Source organism: Phyllobates terribilis, unplaced genomic scaffold (assembly GCF_046119375.1).
Source record: "Phyllobates terribilis strain yellow unplaced genomic scaffold, ASM4611937v1 Scaffold_8__6_contigs__length_399053987, whole genome shotgun sequence".
NCBI lineage: Eukaryota > Metazoa > Chordata > Amphibia > Anura > Dendrobatidae > Phyllobates > Phyllobates terribilis.
Window position 1 is genome coordinate 5,568,177 of NW_027362768.1, and position 15,852 is coordinate 5,584,028.

A 15,852-nucleotide genomic window follows, 5' to 3' on the forward strand; every position below is an offset into this window, starting at 1 on the left:
AAATTGAAAAAAGTTGAAAAAAAATTTTTTTTGGACTTAGTCATTTTTCCGGCGTTTATCAGACTTTCAGATAGGGGAAATGTCAGTGAGCATTCCGATTTCATTTCCAGAGCGGTTTGACTGATGAGTCGTTCATATTTAGTCGTTTTCAGCCAATTTTCTGAATTTTTGAAAATTTCAATTTTTGTGAAAATATCCACTAAATGAGGGAATAATATGTGTGAGGGTACCCCAGGAGAGTTCCAAATGTGTGTGGGTAGAATATATATCCCACGGGGGTAAAATTGAAAAAAGTTGAAAAAAATTTTTTTTTGGACTTAGTCATTTTTCCGGCGTTTATCAGACTTTCAGATAGGGGAAATGTCAGTGAGCGTTCCAATTTCAGTTCCAGAGCGATTCGACCAATGAGTCGTTCATATTTAGTCGTTTTCAGCCAATTTTCTGAATTTTTGAAAATTTCAATTTTTGTGAAAATATCCACTAAATGAGGGAATAATATGTGTGAGGGTACCCCAGGAGAGTTCCAAATGTGTGTGGGTAGAATATATATCCCACGGGGGTAAAATTGAAAAAAGTTGAAAAAAATTTTTTTTTGGACTTAGTCATTTTTCCAGCGTTTATCAGACTTTCAGATAGGGTAAATGTCAGTGAGCATTCCGATTTCAGTTCCAGAGCGATTCGCCCGATGAATCCTTCATATTTAGTTGTTTTCAGCCAATTTTCAGAATTTTTGAAAATTTCTCTTTTTTGTGAAAATATCCACTAAATGAGGGAATAATATGTGTGAGGGTACACCAGGAGAGTTCCAAATGTGTGTGGGTAGAATATATATCCCACGGGGGTAAAATTGAAAAAAGTTGAAAAAAATTTTTTTGGGGACTTAGTCATTTTTCCGGCGTTTATCAGACTTTCAGATAGGGGAAATGTCAGTGAGCGTTCCGATTTCAGTTCCAGAGCGATTCGCCCGATGAATCCTTCATATTTAGTCGTTTTCAGCAAGTTTCCGAATTTTTGAAAATTTCACTTTTTTGTGAAAATATCCACTAAATGAGGGAATAATATGTGTGAGGGTACGCCAGGAGAGTTCCAAATGTGTGTGGGTAGAATATATATCCCACGGGGGTAAAATTGAAAAAAGTTGAAAAAAAATTTTTTTGGACTTAGTTTTCCGGCGTTTATCAGTCTTTCAGATAGGGGAAATGTCAGTGAGCGTTCCGATTTCAGTTCCAGAGCGATTCGCCCGATGAATCCTTCATATTTAGTCGTTTTCAGCAAGTTTCTGAATTTTTGAAAATTTCACTTTTTTGTGAAAATATCCACTAAATGAGGGAATAATATGTGTAAGGGTATGCCAGGAGAGTTCCAAATGTGTGTGGGTAGAATATATATCCCACGGAGGTAAAATTGAAAAAAGTTGAAAAAAATTTTTTTTTGGACTTAGTCATTTTTCCGGCGTTTATCAGACTTTCAGATAGGGGAAATGTCAGTGAGCATTCCAATTTCAGTTCCAGAGCGATTCGCCCGATGAATCCTTCATATTTAGTCGTTTTCAGCAATTTTCTGAATTTTTGAAAATTTCACTTTTTTGTGAAAATATCCACTAAATGAGGGAATAATATGTGTGAGGGTACGCCAGGAGAGTTCCAAATGTGTGTGGGTAGAATATATATCCCACGGGGGTAAAATTGAAAAAAGTTGAAAAAAAATTTTTTTTGGACTTAGTCATTTTTCCGGCGTTTATCAGACTTTCAGATAGGGGAAATGTCAGTGAGCATTCCGATTTCATTTCCAGAGCGGTTTGACTGATGAGTCGTTCATATTTAGTCGTTTTCAGCCAATTTTCTGAATTTTTGAAAATTTCAATTTTTGTGAAAATATCCACTAAATGAGGGAATAATATGTGTGAGGGTACCCCAGGAGAGTTCCAAATGTGTGTGGGTAGAATATATATCCCACGGGGGTAAAATTGAAAAAAGTTGAAAAAAATTTTTTTTTGGACTTAGTCATTTTTCCGGCGTTTATCAGACTTTCAGATAGGGGAAATGTCAGTGAGCGTTCCAATTTCAGTTCCAGAGCGATTTGACTGATGAGTCGTTCATATTTAGTCGTTTTCAGCCAATTTTCTGAATTTTTGAAAATTTCAATTTTTGTGAAAATATCCACTAAATGAGGGAATAATATGTGTGAGGGTACCCCAGGAGAGTTCCAAATGTGTGTGGGTAGAATATATATCCCACGGGGGTAAAATTGAAAAAAGTTGAAAAAAATATTTTTTTGGACTTAGTTTTCCGGCGTTTATCAGTCTTTCAGATAGGGGAAATGTCAGTGAGCGTTCCGATTTCAGTTCCAGAGCGATTCGCCCGATGAATCCTTCATATTCAGTCGTTTTCAGCAAGTTTCTGAATTTTTGAAAATTTCACTTTTTTGTGAAAATATCCACTAAATGAGGGAATAATATGTGTGAGGGTACGCCAGGAGAGTTCCAAATGTGTGTGGGTAGAATATATATCCCACGGAGGTAAAATTGAAAAAAGTTGAAAAAAAATTTTTTTTGGACTTAGTCATTTTTCCGGCGTTTATCAGACTTTCAGATAGGGGAAATGTCAGTGATCGTTCCGATTTCAGTACCAGAGCGATTCACCCGATCAATCCTTCATATTTAGTCGTTTTCAGCCAATTTTCAGAATTTTTGAAAATTTCACTTTTTTGTGAAAATATCCACTAAATGAGGGAATAATATGTGTGAGGGTATGCCAGGAGAGTTCCAAATGTGTGTGGGTAGAATATATATCCCACGGAGGTAAAATTGAAAAAAGTTGAAAAAAAATTTTTTTTGGACTTAGTCATTTTTCCGGCGTTTATCAGACTTTCAGATAGGGGAAATGTCAGTGAGCGTTCCGATTTCAGTTCCAGAGCGATTCGACCGATGAGTCGTTCATATTTAGTCGTTTTCAGCCAATTTTCTGAAGTTTGGAAATTTCACTTTTTTGTGAAAATATCCACTAAATAAGGGAATAATATGTGTGAGGGTACGCTAGGAGAGTTCCAAATGTGTGTGGGTAGAATATATATCCCACGGAGGTAAAATTGAAAAAAGTTGAAAAAAAATTTTTTTTGGACTTAGTCATTTTTCTGGCGTTTATCAGACTTTCAGATAGGGGAAATGTCAGTGAGCATTCCGATTTCAGTTCCAGAGCGATTCGCCCGATGAATCCTTCATACTTAGTCGTTTTCAGCCAATTTTCAGAATTTTTGAAAATTTCACTTTTTTGTGAAGATATCCACTAAATGAGGGAATAATATGTGTGAGGGTACGCCAGGAGAGTTCCAAATGTGTGTGGGTAGAATATATATCCCACGGGGGTAAAATTGAAAAAAGTTGATAAAAATTTTTTTTTGGACTTAGTCATTTTTCCAGCGTTTATCAGACTTTCAGATAGGGGAAATGTCAGTGAGCATTCCGATTTCAGTTCCAGAGCGATTCGCCCGATGAATCCTTCATATTTAGTCGTTTTCAGCCAATTTTCAGAATTTTTGAAAATTTCACTTTTTTGTGAAAATATCCACTAAATGAGGGAATAATATGTGTGAGGGTACACCAGGAGAGTTCCAAATGTGTGTGGGTAGAATATATATCCCACGGGGGTAAAATTGAAAAAAGTTGAAAAAAATTTTTTTGGGGACTTAGTCATGTTTCCGGCGTTTATCAGACTTTCAGATAGGGGAAATGTCAGTGAGCGTTCCGATTTCAGTTCCAGAGCGATTCGCCCGATGAATCCTTCATATTTAGTCGTTTTCAGCAAGTTTCTGAATTTTTGAAAATGTCACTTTTTTGTGAAAATATCCACTAAATGAGGGAATAATATGTGTGAGGGTACGCCAGGAGAGTTCCAAATGTGTGTGGGTAGAATATATATCCCACGGGGGTAAAATTGAAAAAAGTTGAAAAAAATTTTTTTTTGGACTTAGTCATTTTTCCAGCGTTTATCAGACTTTCAGATAGGGGAAATGTCAGTGAACAATCCGATTTCAGTTCCAGAGCGATTCGCCCGATGAATCCTTCATATTTAGTTGTTTTCAGCCAATTTTCAGAATTTTTGAAAATTTCACTTTTTTGTGAAAATATCCACTAAATGAGGGAATAAAATGTGTAAGGGTATGCCAGGAGAGTTCCAAATGTGTGTGGGTAGAATATATATCCCACGGAGGTAAAATTGAAAAAAGTTGAAAAAAATTTTTTTTTGGACTTAGTCATTTTACCGGCGTTTATCAGACTTTCAGATAGGGGAAATGTCAGTGAGCATTCCAATTTCAGTTCCAGAGCGATTCGCACGATGAATCCTTCATATTTAGTCGTTTTCAGCAATTTTCTGAATTTTTGAAAATTTCACTTTTTTGTGAAAATATCCACTAAATGAGGGAATAATATGTGTGAGGGTACGCCAGGAGAGTTCCAAATGTGTGTGGGTAGAATATATATCCCACGGGGGTAAAATTGAAAAAAGTTGAAAAAAAATTTTTTTTGGACTTAGTCATTTTTCCGGCGTTTATCAGACTTTCAGATAGGGGAAATGTCAGTGAGCATTCCGACTTAATTTCCAGAGCGATTCGACCGATGAGTCATTCATATTTAGTCGTTTTCAGCCAATTTTCAGAATTTTTGAAAATTTCACTTTTTTGTGAAAATATCCACTAAATGAGGGAATAATATGTGTGAGGGTACGCCAGGAGAGTTCCAAATGTGTGTGGGTAGAATATATATCCCACGGGGCTAAAATTGAAAAAAGTTTAAAAAAAAATTTTTTTGGACTTAGTCATTTTTCCGGCGTTTATTAGACTTTCTGATAGGGGAAATGTCAGTGAGCGTTCCGATTTCAGTTCCAGAGCGATTCGACCAATGAGTCGTTCATATTTAGTCGTTTTCAGCCAATTTTCTGAATTTTTGAAAATTTCCATTTTTGTGAAAATATCCACTAAATGAGGGAATAATATGTGTGAGGGTACGCCAGGAGAGTTCCAAATGTGTGTGGGTAGAATATATATCCCACGGGGGTAAAATTGAAAAAAGTTGAAAAAAAATTTTTTTGGACTTAGTTTTCCGGCGTTTATCAGTCTTTCAGATAGGGGAAATGTCAGTGAGCGTTCCGATTTCAGTTCCAGAGCGATTCGCCCGATGAATCCTTCATATTTAGTCGTTTTCAGCAAGTTTCTGAATTTTTGAAAATTTCACTTTTTTGTGAAAATATCCACTAAATGAGGGAATAATATGTGTGAGGGTACACCAGGAGAGTTCCAAATGTTTGGGTAGAATATATATCCCACGGGGGTAAAATTGAAAAAAGTTGAAAAAAATTTTTTTTTGGACTTAGTCATTTTTCCGGCGTTTATCAGACTTTCAGATAGGGGAAATGTCAGTGAGCGTTCCGATTTCAGTTCCAGAGCGATTCGACCGATGAGTCGTTCATATTTAGTCGTTTTCAGCCAATTTTCTGAAGTTTGGAAATTTCACTTTTTTGTGAAAATATCCACTAAATGAGGGAATAATATGTGTGAGGGTACGCTAGGAGAGTTCCAAATGTGTGTGGGTAGAATATATATCCCACGGAGGTAAAATTGAAAAAAGTTGAAAAAAAATTTTTTTTGGACTTAGTCATTTTTCCGGCGTTTATCAGACTTTCAGATAGGGGAAATGTCAGTGAGCATTCCGATTTCAGTTCCAGAGCGATTCGCCCGATGAATCCTTCATACTTAGTCGTTTTCAGCCAATTTTCAGAATTTTTGAAAATTTCACTTTTTTGTGAAGATATCCACTAAATGAGGGAATAATATGTGTGAGGGTACGCCAGGAGAGTTCCAAATGTGTGTGGGTAGAATATATATCCCACGGGGGTAAAATTGAAAAAAGTTGAAAAAAATTTTTTTGGGGACTTAGTCATTTTTCCGGCGTTTATCAGACTTTCAGATAGGGGAAATGTCAGTGAGCGTTCCGATTTCAGTTCCAGAGCGATTCGCCCGATGAATCCTTCATATTTAGTCGTTTTCAGCCAATTTTCAGAATTTTTGAAAATTTCACTTTTTTGTGAAAATATCCACTAAATGAGGGAATAATATGTGTAAGGGTATGCCAGGAGAGTTCCAAATGTGTGTGGGTAGAATATATATCCCACGGAGGTGAAATTGAAAAAAGTTGAAAAAAATTTTTTTTTGGACTTAGTCATTTTTCCGGCGTTTATCAGACTTTCAGATAGGGGAAATGTCAGTGAGCATTCCAATTTCAGTTCCAGAGCGATTCGCCCGATGAATCCTTCATATTTAGTCGTTTTCAGCAATTTTCTGAATTTTTGAAAATTTCACTTTTTTGTGAAAATATCCACTAAATGAGGGAATAATATGTGTGAGGGTACGCCAGGAGAGTTCCAAATGTGTGTGGGTAGAATATATATCCCACGGGGGTAAAATTGAAAAAAGTTGAAAAAAAATTTTTTTTGGACTTAGTCATTTTTCCGGCGTTTATCAGACTTTCAGATAGGGGAAATGTCAGTGAGCATTCCGATTTCATTTCCAGAGCGGTTTGACTGATGAGTCGTTCATATTTAGTCGTTTTCAGCCAATTTTCTGAATTTTTGAAAATTTCAATTTTTGTGAAAATATCCACTAAATGAGGGAATAATATGTGTGAGGGTACCCCAGGAGAGTTCCAAATGTGTGTGGGTAGAATATATATCCCACGGGGGTAAAATTGAAAAAAGTTGAAAAAAATTTTTTTTTGGACTTAGTCATTTTTCCGGCGTTTATCAGACTTTCAGATAGGGGAAATGTCAGTGAGCGTTCCAATTTCAGTTCCAGAGCGATTTGACTGATGAGTCGTTCATATTTAGTCGATTTCAGCCAATTTTCTGAATTTTTGAAAATTTCAATTTTTGTGAAAATATCCACTAAATGAGGGAATAATATGTGTGAGGGTACCCCAGGAGAGTTCCAAATGTGTGTGGGTAGAATATATATCCCACGGGGGTAAAATTGAAAAAAGTTGAAAAAAATATTTTTTTGGACTTAGTTTTCCGGCGTTTATCAGTCTTTCAGATAGGGGAAATGTCAGTGAGCGTTCCGATTTCAGTTCCAGAGCGATTCGCCCGATGAATCCTTCATATTCAGTCGTTTTCAGCAAGTTTCTGAATTTTTGAAAATTTCACTTTTTTGTGAAAATATCCACTAAATGAGGGAATAATATGTGTGAGGGTACGCCAGGAGAGTTCCAAATGTGTGTGGGTAGAATATATATCCCACGGAGGTAAAATTGAAAAAAGTTGAAAAAAAATTTTTTTTGGACTTAGTCATTTTTCCGGCGTTTATCAGACTTTCAGATAGGGGAAATGTCAGTGATCGTTCCGATTTCAGTACCAGAGCGATTCACCCGATCAATCCTTCATATTTAGTCGTTTTCAGCCAATTTTCAGAATTTTTGAAAATTTCACTTTTTTGTGAAAATATCCACTAAATGAGGGAATAATATGTGTGAGGGTACCCCAGGAGAGTTCCAAATGTGTGTGGGTAGAATATATATCCCACGGGGGTAAAATTGAAAAAAGTTGAAAAAAATATTTTTTTGGACTTAGTTTTCCGGCGTTTATCAGTCTTTCAGATAGGGGAAATGTCAGTGAGCGTTCCGATTTCAGTTCCAGAGCGATTCGCCCGATGAATCCTTCATATTCAGTCGTTTTCAGCAAGTTTCTGAATTTTTGAAAATTTCACTTTTTTGTGAAAATATCCACTAAATGAGGGAATAATATGTGTGAGGGTACGCCAGGAGAGTTCCAAATGTGTGTGGGTAGAATATATATCCCACGGAGGTAAAATTGAAAAAAGTTGAAAAAAAATTTTTTTTGGACTTAGTCATTTTTCCGGCGTTTATCAGACTTTCAGATAGGGGAAATGTCAGTGATCGTTCCGATTTCAGTACCAGAGCGATTCACCCGATCAATCCTTCATATTTAGTCGTTTTCAGCCAATTTTCAGAATTTTTGAAAATTTCACTTTTTTGTGAAAATATCCACTAAATGAGGGAATAATATGTGTGAGGGTATGCCAGGAGAGTTCCAAATGTGTGTGGGTAGAATATATATCCCACGGAGGTAAAATTGAAAAAAGTTGAAAAAAAATTTTTTTTGGACTTAGTCATTTTTCCGGCGTTTATCAGACTTTCAGATAGGGGAAATGTCAGTGAGCGTTCCGATTTCAGTTCCAGAGCGATTCGACCGATGAGTCGTTCATATTTAGTCGTTTTCAGCCAATTTTCTGAAGTTTGGAAATTTCACTTTTTTGTGAAAATATCCACTAAATAAGGGAATAATATGTGTGAGGGTACGCTAGGAGAGTTCCAAATGTGTGTGGGTAGAATATATATCCCACGGAGGTAAAATTGAAAAAAGTTGAAAAAAAATTTTTTTTGGACTTAGTCATTTTTCCGGCGTTTATCAGACTTTCAGATAGGGGAAATGTCAGTGAGCATTCCGATTTCAGTTCCAGAGCGATTCGCCCGATGAATCCTTCATACTTAGTCGTTTTCAGCCAATTTTCAGAATTTTTGAAAATTTCACTTTTTTGTGAAGATATCCACTAAATGAGGGAATAATATGTGTGAGGGTACGCCAGGAGAGTTCCAAATGTGTGTGGGTAGAATATATATCCCACGGGGGTAAAATTGAAAAAAGTTGAAAAAAATTTTTTTTTGGACTTAGTCATTTTTCCAGCGTTTATCAGACTTTCAGATAGGGGAAATGTCAGTGAACAATCCGATTTCAGTTCCAGAGCGATTCGCCCGATGAATCCTTCATATTTAGTTGTTTTCAGCCAATTTTCAGAATTTTTGAAAATTTCACTTTTTTGTGAAAATATCCACTAAATGAGGGAATAAAATGTGTAAGGGTATGCCAGGAGAGTTCCAAATGTGTGTGGGTAGAATATATATCCCACGGAGGTAAAATTGAAAAAAGTTGAAAAAAATTTTTTTTTGGACTTAGTCATTTTACCGGCGTTTATCAGACTTTCAGATAGGGGAAATGTCAGTGAGCATTCCAATTTCAGTTCCAGAGCGATTCGCACGATGAATCCTTCATATTTAGTCGTTTTCAGCAATTTTCTGAATTTTTGAAAATTTCACTTTTTTGTGAAAATATCCACTAAATGAGGGAATAATATGTGTGAGGGTACGCCAGGAGAGTTCCAAATGTGTGTGGGTAGAATATATATCCCACGGGGGTAAAATTGAAAAAAGTTGAAAAAAAATTTTTTTTGGACTTAGTCATTTTTCCGGCGTTTATCAGACTTTCAGATAGGGGAAATGTCAGTGAGCATTCCGACTTAATTTCCAGAGCGATTCGACCGATGAGTCATTCATATTTAGTCGTTTTCAGCCAATTTTCAGAATTTTTGAAAATTTCACTTTTTTGTGAAAATATCCACTAAATGAGGGAATAATATGTGTGAGGGTACGCCAGGAGAGTTCCAAATGTGTGTGGGTAGAATATATATCCCACGGGGCTAAAATTGAAAAAAGTTTAAAAAAAAATTTTTTTGGACTTAGTCATTTTTCCGGCGTTTATTAGACTTTCAGATAGGGGAAATGTCAGTGAGCGTTCCGATTTCAGTTCCAGAGCGATTCGACCAATGAGTCGTTCATATTTAGTCGTTTTCAGCCAATTTTCTGAATTTTTGAAAATTTCCATTTTTGTGAAAATATCCACTAAATGAGGGAATAATATGTGTGAGGGTACGCCAGGAGAGTTCCAAATGTGTGTGGGTAGAATATATATCCCACGGGGGTAAAATTGAAAAAAGTTGAAAAAAATTTTTTTTTGGACTTAGTCATTTTTCCAGCGTTTATCAGACTTTCAGATAGGGGAAATGTCAGTGAGCATTCCGATTTCAGTTCCAGAGCGATTCGCCCGATGAATCCTTCATATTTAGTCGTTTTCAGCAAGTTTCTGAATTTTTGAAAATTTCACTTTTTTGTGAAAATATCCACTAAATGAGGGAATAATATGTGTGAGGGTACGCCAGGAGAGTTCCAAATGTGTGTGGGTAGAATATATATCCCACGGGGGTAAAATTGAAAAAAGTTGAAAAAAAATTTTTTTCGACTTAGTTTTCCGGTGTTTATCAGACTTTCAGATAGGGGAAATGTCAGTGAGCATTCCGATTTCAGTTCCAGAGCGATTCGCCCGATGAATCCTTCATATTTAGTCGTTTTCAGCTAATTTTCAGAATTTTTGAAAATTTCACTTTTTTGTGAAAATATCCACTAAATGAGGGAATAATATGTGTGAGGGTACACCAGGAGAGTTCCAAATGTTTGGGTAGAATATATATCCCACGGGGGTAAAATTGAAAAAAGTTGAAAAAAATTATTTTTTGGACTTAGTCATCTTTCCTGCGTTTATCAGACTTTCAGATAGGGGAAATGTCAGTGAGCGTTCCGATTTCAGTTCCAGAGCGATTCGACCGATGAGTCGTTCATATTTAGTCGTTTTCAGCCAATTTTCTGAATTTTTGAAAATTTCCATTTTTCTGAAAATATCCACTAAATGAGGGAATAATATGTGTGAGGGTACGCCAGGAGAGTTCCAAATGTGTGTGGGTAGAATATATATCCCACGGGGGTAAAATTGAAAAAAGTTGAAAAAAATTTTTTTTTGGACTTAGTCATTTTTCCGGCGTTTATCAGACTTTCAGATAGGGGAAATGTCAGTGAGCGTTCCGATTTCAGTTCCAGAGCGATTCGCCCGATGAATCCTTCATATTTAGTCGTTTTCAGCAAGTTTCTGAATTTTTGAAAATTTCACTTTTTTGTGAAAATATCCACTAAATGAGGGAATAATATGTGTGAGGGTACGCCAGGAGAGTTCCAAATGTGTGTGGGTAGAATATATATCCCACGGGGGTAAAATTGAAAAAAGTTGAAAAAAAATTTTTTTGGACTTAGTTTTCCGGTGTTTATCAGACTTTCAGATAGGGGAAATGTCAGTGAGCATTCCGATTACAGTTCCAGAGCGATTCGCCCGATGAATCCTTCATATTTAGTCGTTTTCAGCCAATTTTCTGAATTTTTGAAAATTTCCATTTTTGAGAAAATATCCACTAAATGAGGGAATAATATGTGTGAGGGTACGCCAGGAGAGTTCCAAATGTGTGGGTAGAATATATATCCCACGAGGGTAAAATTGAAAAAAGTTGAAAAAAAATTTTTTTTGGACTTAGTCATCTTTCCGGCGTTTATCAGACTTTCAGATAGGGGAAATGTCAGTGAGCGTTCCGATTTCAGTTCCAGAGCGATTCGACCGATGAGTCGTTCATATTTAGTCGTTTTCAGCCAATTTTCTGAATTTTTGAAAATTTCCATTTTTGTGAAAATATCCACTAAATGAGGGAATAATATGTGTGAGGGTATGCCAGGAGAGTTCCAAATGTGTGTGGGTAGAATATATATCCCACGGGGGTAAAATTGAAAAAAGTTGAAAAAATTTTTTTTTTGGACTTAGTCATTTTTCCGGCGTTTATCAGACTTTCAGATAGGGGAAATGTCAGTGAGCATTCCGATTTCAGTTCCAGAGCGATTCGCCCGATGAATCCTTCATATTTAGTCGTTTTCAGCCAATTTTCTGAATTTTTGAAAATTTCCATTTTTGTGAAAATATCCACTAAATGAGGGAATAATATGTGTGAGGGTATGCCAGGAGAGTTCCAAATGTGTGTGGGTAGAATATATATCCCACGGGGGTAAAATTGAAAAAAGTTGAAAAAATTTTTTTTTTGGACTTAGTCATTTTTCCGGCGTTTATCAGACTTTCAGATAGGGGAAATGTCAGTGAGCATTCCGATTTCATTTCCAGAGCGGTTTGACTGATGAGTCGTTCATATTTAGTCGTTTTCAGCCAATTTTCTGAATTTTTGAAAATTTCAATTTTTGTGAAAATATCCACTAAATGAGGGAATAATATGTGTGAGGGTACCCCAGGAGAGTTCCAAATGTGTGTGGGTAGAATATATATCCCACGGGGGTAAAATTGAAAAAAGTTGAAAAAAATTTTTTTTTGGACTTAGTCATTTTTCCGGCGTTTATCAGACTTTCAGATAGGGGAAATGTCAGTGAGCGTTCCAATTTCAGTTCCAGAGCGATTTGACTGATGAGTCGTTCATATTTAGTCGTTTTCAGCCAATTTTCTGAATTTTTGAAAATTTCAATTTTTGTGAAAATATCCACTAAATGAGGGAATAATATGTGTGAGGGTACCCCAGGAGAGTTCCAAATGTGTGTGGGTAGAATATATATCCCACGGGGGTAAAATTGAAAAAAGTTGAAAAAAATATTTTTTTGGACTTAGTTTTCCGGCGTTTATCAGTCTTTCAGATAGGGGAAATGTCAGTGAGCGTTCCGATTTCAGTTCCAGAGCGATTCGCCCGATGAATCCTTCATATTTAGTCGTTTTCAGCAAGTTTCTGAATTTTTGAAAATTTCACTTTTTTGTGAAAATATCCACTAAATGAGGGAATAATATGTGTGAGGGTACGCCAGGAGAGTTCCAAATGTGTGTGGGTAGAATATATATCCCACGGAGGTAAAATTGAAAAAAGTTGAAAAAAATTTTTTTTTGGACTTAGTCATTTTTCCGGCGTTTATCAGACTTTCAGATAGGGGAAATGTCAGTGATCGTTCCGATTTCAGTACCAGAGCGATTCACCCGATCAATCCTTCATATTTAGTCGTTTTCAGCCAATTTTCAGAATTTTTGAAAATTTCACTTTTTTGTGAAAATATCCACTAAATGAGGGAATAATATGTGTGAGGGTATGCCAGGAGAGTTCCAAATGTGTGTGGGTAGAATATATATCCCACGGAGGTAAAATTGAAAAAAGTTGAAAAAAAATTTTTTTTGGACTTAGTCATTTTTCCGGCGTTTATCAGACTTTCAGATAGGGGAAATGTCAGTGAGCGTTCCGATTTCAGTTCCAGAGCGATTCGACCGATGAGTCGTTCATATTTAGTCGTTTTCAGCCAATTTTCTGAAGTTTGGAAATTTCACTTTTTTGTGAAAATATCCACTAAATAAGGGAATAATATGTGTGAGGGTACGCTAGGAGAGTTCCAAATGTGTGTGGGTAGAATATATATCCCACGGAGGTAAAATTGAAAAAAGTTGAAAAAAAATTTTTTTTGGACTTAGTCATTTTTCCGGCGTTTATCAGACTTTCAGATAGGGGAAATGTCAGTGAGCATTCCGATTTCAGTTCCAGAGCGATTCGCCCGATGAATCCTTCATACTTAGTCGTTTTCAGCCAATTTTCAGAATTTTTGAAAATTTCACTTTTTTGTGAAGATATCCACTAAATGAGGGAATAATATGTGTGAGGGTACGCCAGGAGAGTTCCAAATGTGTTTGGGTAGAATATATATCCCACGGGGGTAAAATTGAAAAAAGTTGAAAAAAATTTTTTTTTGGACTTAGTCATTTTTCCAGCGTTTATCAGACTTTCAGATAGGGGAAATGTCAGTGAGCATTCCGATTTCAGTTCCAGAGCGATTCGCCCGATGAATCCTTCATATTTAGTCGTTTTCAGCCAATTTTCAGAATTTTTGAAAATTTCACTTTTTTGTGAAAATATCCACTAAATGAGGGAATAATATGTGTGAGGGTACACCAGGAGAGTTCCAAATGTGTGTGGGTAGAATATATATCCCACGGCTGTAAAATTGAAAAAAGTTGAAAAAAATTTTTTTTTGGACTTAGTCATTTTTCCGGCGTTTATCAGACTTTCAGATAGGGGAAATGTCAGTGAGCATTCCAATTTCAGTTCCAGAGCGATTCGCACGATGAATCCTTCATATTTAGTCGTTTTCAGCAATTTTCTGAATTTTTGAAAATTTCACTTTTTTGTGAAAATATCCACTAAATGAGGGAATAATATGTGTGAGGGTACGCCAGGAGAGTTCCAAATGTGTGTGGGTAGAACATATATCCCACGGGGGTAAAATTGAAAAAAGTTGAAAAAAAATTTTTTTTGGACTTAGTCATTTTTCCGGCGTTTATCAGACTTTCAGATAGGGGAAATGTCAGTGAGCATTCCGACTTAATTTCCAGAGCGATTCGACCGATGAGTCATTCATATTTAGTCGTTTTCAGCCAATTTTCAGAATTTTTGAAAATTTCACTTTTTTGTGAAAATATCCACTAAATGAGGGAATAATATGTGTGAGGGTACGCCAGGAGAGTTCCAAATGTGTGTGGGTAGAATATATATCCCACGGGGCTAAAATTGAAAAAAGTTTAAAAAAAAATTTTTTTGGACTTAGTCATTTTTCCGGCGTTTATTAGACTTTCAGATAGGGGAAATGTCAGTGAGCGTTCCGATTTCAGTTCCAGAGCGATTCGACCAATGAGTCGTTCATATTTAGTCGTTTTCAGCCAATTTTCTGAATTTTTGAAAATTTCCATTTTTGTGAAAATATCCACTAAATGAGGGAATAATATGTGTGAGGGTACGCCAGGAGAGTTCCAAATGTGTGTGGGTAGAATATATATCCCACGGGGGTAAAATTGAAAAAAGTTGAAAAAAATTTTTTTTTGGACTTAGTCATTTTTCCAGCGTTTATCAGACTTTCAGATAGGGGAAATGTCAGTGAGCATTCCGATTTCAGTTCCAGAGCGATTCGCCCGATGAATCCTTCATATTTAGTCGTTTTCAGCTAATTTTCAGAATTTTTGAAAATTTCACTTTTTTGTGAAAATATCCACTAAATGAGGGAATAATATGTGTGAGGGTACACCAGGAGAGTTCCAAATGTGTGTGGGTAGAATATATATCCCACGGGGGTAAAATTGAAAAAAGTTGAAAAAAATTTTTTTTTGGACTTAGTCATTTTTCCGGCGTTTATCAGACTTTCAGATAGGGGAAATGTCAGTGAGCGTTCCGATTTCAGTTCCAGAGCGATTCGCCCGATGAATCCTTCATATTTAGTCGTTTTCAGCTAATTTTCAGAATTTTTGAAAATTTCACTTTTTTGTGAAAATATCCACTAAATGAGGGAATAATATGTGTGAGGGTACACCAGGAGAGTTCCAAATGTTTGGGTAGAATATATATCCCACGGGGGTAAAATTGAAAAAAGTTGAAAAAAATTTTTTTTTGGACTTAGTCATCTTTCCTGCGTTTATCAGACTTTCAGATAGTGGAAATGTCAGTGAGCGTTCCGATTTCAGTTCCAGAGCGATTCGACCGATGAGTCGTTCATATTTAGTCGTTTTCAGCCAATTTTCTGAATTTTTGAAAATTTCCATTTTTCTGAAAATATCCACTAAATGAGGGAATAATATGTGTGAGGGTACGCCAGGAGAGTTCCAAATGTGTGTGGGTAGAATATATATCCCACGGGGGTAAAATTGAAAAAAGTTGAAAAAAATTTTTTTTTGGACTTAGTCATTTTTCCGGCGTTTATCAGACTTTCAGATAGGGGAAATGTCAGTGAGCGTTCCGATTTCAGTTCCAGAGCGATTCGCCCGATGAATCCTTCATATTTAGTCGTTTTCAGCAAGTTTCTGAATTTTTGAAAATTTCACTTTTTTGTGAAAATATCCACTAAATGAGGGAATAATATGTGTGAGGGTACGCCAGGAGAGTTCCAAATGTGTGTGGGTAGAATATATATCCCACGGGGGTAAAATTGAAAAAAGTTGAAAAAAAATTTTTTTGGACTTAGTTTTCCGGTGTTTATCAGACTTTCAGATAGGGGAAATGTCAGTGAGCATTCCGATTACAGTTCCACAGCGATTCGCCCGATGAATCCTTCATATTTAGTCG